General features: G+C 49.3%; 1 long non-coding RNA gene across 1 annotated transcript; it reads right to left on the bottom strand.

Annotated features, from left to right (window-relative positions):
* Positions 1 to 761: 761 nt before the first annotated feature.
* Positions 762 to 4871, bottom strand: LOC144617097 (uncharacterized). The gene is made up of 3 exons (XR_013557124.2): positions 3890 to 4871; positions 3400 to 3545; positions 762 to 1511 (listed from the first exon to the last, which is right to left on the bottom strand). It is a non-coding gene; the product is annotated as an uncharacterized LOC144617097 (long non-coding RNA).
* Positions 4872 to 6901: the final 2030 nt, after the last annotated feature.

Raw genomic sequence — 6901 nt, 5'->3', positions numbered from 1 at the left:
AAAAGACAAAGTCCCAGCTATCCCAGAGCATCAGCGTGCATTAGTTAGGGGAAGGCTGGGTTGCGGTAACAAAGAGATCTGGAGATGTATTAAATCAAGGAACAAAGAAGTAGATTCCTCTCTCAAGTAGTAATTCAAGGCCTGTTTCCCAGATTTGGGGGGGGGAGGGGCAGCCCTGCCCCTCATGGTCACTGGAGACAACCCAGGTTCCTTCCAAGCCATTGCTCTGCTCAGCACCTGGGACACTGTCTTCACCTGGTTGGAGGGAGCTTGGCTGCTACTATGTCTGTGTAGTGGGCAGGAATGTGGAAGGGAGCACTGAGGGACTACCACCAGCGTGCTAAAGCCTAGGCCTGGGGGTAGAGGCAACCGTCATTTTTGTTTTCTTTTCTGTGAACGAAACTTAGTCCCGTGGCCACATTCAACCTCAAGAGGGGCTGGGGAGCGGGATCTGGCCGGAGACCAAAGAGGGTGGGCCAGAGGATCTGGGTGAGCAAACAGCCTCTGTTGCCACAGCATAACATTCATCAAGCAAATCACTAAATTGGATGATGTCCCAGAATGATAAGGACAAGGAAGAAAAACAAGGCAGGGGAAGGGGCTGGAGGGTGATGAGGACAGATTTTTAGACAGTCATGAGCTCTTAAACACAGTTCTGAACTGACCTCCCCCAACCACACCCATGGTCACAGTGATGGTCCTGAAGGCTTAGGAGAGCCCCAGGCACTTCCTGAGCCAAGTGAGGCCAACTTGTGTCCAGCTGAGTAACCAGAGGCTCTGGCCAAGCAGCATCTATTGGACTCGGCCTTCATGGAGCCTCTCATGCTCGTTTTCAAGGGATTTTTATTTATTGGTCCTTTTACTCTCATTTAAAAAATGCCTTCAGGCGGCGAGGGCAAATGTTGTCATTCCCCTTTGACAACGGGGGAAGGAGAAGCTTGAGAGTGTTCAGTTCAGTTAAAGAATAAACCGCACTGAGCTCCTGTGTGCCAAGACCCTGGGATAAAGAGGCAAATGGGAGGTAGTTCCCCCAGATCCCGTGACACGGAGCTTAGTGTCATATACAGGCCTGCAAGCAAATAATTTGTGAACCAGGCCATGATCTTGGCGCCTGGGTGGCTCAGTCGGTTAAGTGTCTGACTTCAGCTCAGGTCATGATCTCACAGTTCATGAGTTTGAGCCCCGTGTTGGGCTCGGTGCTGACAGTTCGCAGCCTGGAGCCTGCTTCAGATGCTGTGTCTCCTTCTCTCTGCCCCTCCCCATTCTCTCTCTCTCTCTCTCTCTCAAAAATAAATAAACATTAAAAAAATTTTAAACATGCCCGGATCAAAATGTATACAAAATGCAGTGCACAGAGGAGGAAGGGAATGATAATTCTAGCTGGGTGGGAGGGAACAGGCAAGGTATGAACAGAAGAGGTGATGGCAGACCATGTTTTTGAACGATGAATAGGAGTTCTTCAAGCAGATGAGGAGTCTGCTCCACGTAAGAAAAATACGTTTCTGGGAGAACTGTGTATATAAAGGCAAAGAGATCTTATAGCATCCTTCCGAATTTGGCCAGGAATGTTTGAGAAAGGTTCTTTAAACTTCTAAAATCAATGCTGGAAAGCAACCCAGGCCTCCTGAGTCCTAGTCCATGCTTTTATCTGACCCTCTTTAGCAGCTGTCCCAGGGTCTGGTGGCCCAATACCTGGGTGTTGTATCAGTATTTGAAAAGCTCTGGTCACACAGCTACTAGCTCCATGGATTCATCCAACAATACTGACTGGGCACCTTCTAAGTGGGCTTGAATATTGTGGATACAATGACATCCCCGGGATGGCGTGAGCCCCGCTGTGAGAGGGCTACTCGAGAGGGGGCCGTGGGGTGGCACCAGGGAGAACACTGTATATATATTTCAGGGTCAGGACTCTGGACCTTGTTCTGAGCTCTTGCAAGGCTTTATGCTGAGAAAAGACATAACTGAGTGTGCCTTTCAGAGAGGTGGTTATGAGGACAACGTTGGGCTTGGATTGGAGAGAGGCGAGACTGGAGTCAGGAGAGACAGTTCTAGAAGACTTCCACAGCAATTTAAGGGGGAGATGATGTCACCAGCACTCTTAGCAATCTACCCAAAAGAAAGGACAATCTAAGTGCACCCCAAACCATCTAGGTTACTGCTCCCAGCAGCATTATTCATAAGTGCCCCAAACTGAAAATAACCCAAATGTCCACCAACAGGAGACTGATAAAGTTTGCACGTCCACACAGTGGAATACTATTTAACAATAAAAAAGAATGAACTAGTGATCCGTGGCACATCATGAGTGAGAGACTAGAAATCTAGAAATCTAGAGAGACTGAAAACACATCTGCCCACGGAAAACAGTGGCGGTGGGGTCTAACACACAAGCAGGGGGAAACTTTTCATGATGGAAATGTTCTAAAGCTGGACCGTGGTGATGGTCGTACAACTCTATACGTTTATTAGAAATCATTGAATTGTACACTTACAATGAGTGTAAGTTGGCGGGGTGTAAGTTATATTTTAATAACGTTATTTAAAACAAGGGTGACGATGGGGCTCTGACCTGTAGTCTGGGTAGTGGGAGATAAGAGACTGGAAATCTCTTAAGGGGAAGATGTGAGGGACAGGAATGGAGTGGGGGGTGTGCCCACCACACGTCCCACTGACCTGCCTTTGGAGCCCCCAAAGCCTGCTACCCTGCCTTTTCTTATCCTCGCTGCTCAATACCTCATCTTCAAATGGAAGACTTGGGTGAAATGGGCAGGAGTTAGTGCTGGGGGACACAATTCAGCCAAGACAACTGTGGGGAGAGGGGGGCATAGTTCTAGGGACTTGGCCTTAACTTCAAATGGACTTCGGGCTGGTGTGCAGCTCCAGGCTGAGACCAGAGATGTCGAGACCCTGTCATGTGAATGGTCCACTATCTTTGCCTCTTCCCAGGAGGACACAGGGCGCTGGAGCTGGAGAGAGGTGAGTTTGTACCCTGGTGCCATTTACCAGCTGTGGACTAGCTGAGACTAGGTGAGCCTCAATCTTCTCATCCGTGAAATGGACCAACATCCTTCCTTCATATGACTGTTGTTGAGGATTAAAGAGAGGCCCGGCACATGGAAGTCCTCAGTGGGTGCCAGATTTTGACTTCCAATTTTTCACCTACTCTTAGCAACAGCCACCACCCCCGCAGCTGTTTTCCTAGGTCTGCTGGCGGCCATGACTCGCGGAGAGTGCCGGACATCCCTTCCATAGTCCATTCCTGCCATCCTCCAACTTCCCCTCCACTACCGCCCTCCATTCCAACCGATTGAATATACCAGCACCTGCTTTTATGGAGGACCCCCTCATTTTTGAATCTTACTCCTGGGTAAAGTTGGATTAATAAGCTTCACTCACCAGGAAATGCCTTTGCATCAAATAAGGTCCTTTTGGAGGCGCTGACCAAACGGAGTCTCCCAGGACCAACCAGCACCTTGTAGAACTGACCTCCCGCGGATCTGCAGGACATCTGCATTTAATGGCTGGGCATTTCACAGCTCTTCCTGCTTAGCACAAAGCAGAAGTCAGTAAGTGACTTTAAAAGTGTATGGTTATGTAAAGAAAATGGCCGAGTGCATCAGAGGGAACAGCCAATACTGACAGTGGTGAGGGATAGCAGGAGGTTGGAAAGCAGCAGCCAGTGCGGGGTCGGGGGGGGGGGGGGGGGGAGACGGGTAACAATGAGGGGGGCAGGGCAGATGTGGGACTGGGGGGCTTCTGGCTGTCCCTCGTGGTCACTGCACTTGTGATCACTGCCTACTGCACCTCTATATAAGGCTGACCCCCTCCCTGGCAGGGAGCAGGGATGAGAAAAGAAGGCAAGCATACAAGGAGGCACTGAAGTTACCTGTCAATAGCCAGTTGGTAGCATTTTCTCTCTGTGGTATCTCCTCCGGGCTGCTGTCAAGGTGAGAGCCATGGCCCTGGGTCAGCCAGGCAGGTGGCTGCCGGTCCAGGGGCACTCAGTGGCTGGGGCTCTGCAGATGCACCAAGACCCCACAAACCAAGCAGGCAGCCTAGCCGGTCCCAGTCACCAGTGTGTTCCTCCAACCACACCCAGCTTCTAAGGCAGGGCCTCTGATTGGTCACGTGGCCATGTACTCGTTGGACAAATCTATACTTCAGACCTGTTGTGCAAACATCCAGGCACAAAGCACCGGCCTGGGAATGCAGACAGGCATCCCACGGGGTCATTTGGGGCCTCAGGGACTTTGCGCTCCATTCAGAGATAAAACGCTCGTACTCTGTCCAACGCCTCCCCTCCCGTGTTAGAAGGGCCACCAGCCACCATGCTGTGGTCCAGGCTGCGAGGACAGGTGGGCAGTGTGAGCACCCAGCTGAGCTTGCAGACGGTGCAGAAAACTCTGCCAGCATTTGAGTCCCAGCTCTACCATTTGCTAGTTACACGAGGTTAGCTCAAGTTATTTAAACGGTCTGTGCTTTATTCTCCTCCTCCATAAAATGGGAATCATAGGATCCCCGCCCAAGGGTAGTATGAGGATGAAAAGAATAATACAAGCTTAGAATAGCCTTTGATAAGTATGAGTTCTAATGTTCTAATTGTCTTCACCATTATCACTATTATGTCCCCAGATGCTGCTGTTTCTCCCACATCCACTGACAGCAAGTCCTGGACATCTCCCTTCGTCTATTTCTTGTGTCCTTATCCCCTTCCCCAGCTGAGCACAGTTGTGGTCCAGGAGAGTGAGCCTCATCGTCTTGATGGTTATGAGACATTTCTCCTAGCTGGTTTCCTGTCTCCAGTCTCTGCCACCACCTAAATCTCGCTCAGCATTCCTACCCCTGTGGTCTTCCAAAGAGAGATCTGATCTTTGCCTAGAGCCTTCTGATGACCAGAGATGTGCACAAAGATGTTCATCACATTATTTATAATGGTGAAAGAAAGAGAGAAAGAAAGAAAGAAAGAAAGAAAGAAAGAAAGAGGGAGGGAGGGAGGAAGGAGAAAGAAAGAAAGAAAGAAAGAAAGAAAGAAAGAAAGAAAGAAAAAGAAAGAGGGAGGAGGGAGGAAGGAAGGAAGGAAGGAAGGAGAAAGGAAAAAAGAAAGAAAGAAAGAAAGAAAGAAAGAAAGAAAGAAAGAAAGAAAGAAAAAGAAAGAAAGAAGGAAGGAAGGAGGGAGGAGGGAGGGAGGAAAGAGAAAGAAAGAAGGAAAGCAAGAAAGGGAAAGAAACAACTGGAAATATTGTCTTCATCCATTCAAATTGCTAGAACAAAATGCTTATGTCTTACAGACAACAGCAATCAGTTCATGTCTGGTGAGGGCCTACTCCTGGTTCATAAATGGCCATCTTCTCGCTCTGTCCTCCCATGGCAGAAGGGTCTAGGGAGCTCTGTGGGGTGTCTTTTACAAGGGCACTGGCCACACTCCTGAGGGCTCCACTTTAATGACTGAATCCCTTCCCAAAGGCCCCACCTCCTAACACCACCACCTTGGGGGTTAGGATTCCAATATGTGAATCTGTTGGACGGGGGAGACACAAAACACTCAGCCCATAGCAAATACCCCGCAACACAAGACCGGTTACATAAATTGTGCAATGTCCATGTAATGAAATGCCGTGCCGCACTTAGAGACCTTGTTCTAGAAGACCATCCGGTGATGAGGAAGACATTAGGTGAAAATGGGTTGTTTACAAAACTGTGTGTGCAGTGTGGTTCCAATTAGTTTTACAGATGTGCACACAGAGAAAAAGAATGAAAGATTAACAAAGCTTCTAAGTGGAATTTTATAATCAGAAAAAGATATTGAAATCCAAACAGAAACTTCCGATGGCCTAAGTGATGGGTTAAACACAGATTCAACACTGGTTGAGGAAGGGTCTGGGTACCACGCAGAGCGGCTAAGGCCACGGCTGGCCACAGCGCTCAAAGGGCTCCCGGGGGTAACGTTTCCTGCTACGTAGAGGGAGCTGTTCTCCGCCTCCCCATCAGGGAAAAAGGGCAGCTGGAAGAAAAATGAGTGTGCCTAACACAGCCCTTCTCTCTTCTTGGGGAGCTGTGCTCCTCAGAACTGGGGATTTGCAGGAGCAGCTCTGCCTTGCAGGGGGAGGCCCGTGCTGGCACAGCTCTCCCCGTGTCTGGGCACACCTGCCATTTTCCATCCATCATAGGGTGTCTACATGCGCTCGAATTTAAGCCAGCTTCTCCTAAGTCAGCTTTCTTAGTAATAAAGAGAATGTCCCAGCCTCTTATTCTCAATTTATTCAGAACCCAGGTCGGAGTGAGGGAAGGTAGTTTTCCAGTCTCCGTGAACCCTGCCACCTGCCCACGCCTATGTCTCCCTCTTTGTGGGTCTGTTACCGGCAAGCTGGATCAGCACACGCTCTATTTTCTTACTTTCTTCTCTAAGCTGTTCAGCTCTGACCATCGCTCGCCAAAGCAACCCTCTTCCTCTCAGGGATAGTTAGGAAATCCCTGGTGCCACTTCCCGCCTGCTTTTGTCAGTTGGCTCTTTCTTGTTTTCTGGCTGAGTTCAAATCTGACTTTTCCTGAAATCTTATGAGGCTAGCCAGTTGGTGTCTCCCGAGGAGCCCCAGCTCGCTCCCCTCAAGAACAGCATTTCAGTAAGTGTTTCAAGTTTGCTGCGTGGATTGGATGGGATGATACCTATGAAGCTCCTGGTAAGTTCTGCACACTTTGCAAACGTGAGGTCCTCCTTCTCCCGCGCCTCTGAAGCCCAGGACATGCCCATCCTTCACTCGAGTATGAAAGAGCAGAAAAGGTAGACGCACCTGTTTTCCACTGAGAATGTTCCCTTTCTCAGATGTCATAGAGCAGATGAGTTCCAAGTTCTTTGGGAGATAGGGAGAGTGCACTTCATACCGGTGCTTTTGTGGAAATC

This window comes from Panthera onca, chromosome C1 (assembly GCF_046562875.1).
Source record: "Panthera onca isolate mPanOnc1 chromosome C1, mPanOnc1 haplotype 2, whole genome shotgun sequence".
Lineage (NCBI taxonomy): Eukaryota > Metazoa > Chordata > Mammalia > Carnivora > Felidae > Panthera > Panthera onca.
Note: the sequence above shows the minus strand (reverse complement) of the source record. Positions and strands in the feature narration are given on the sequence as shown.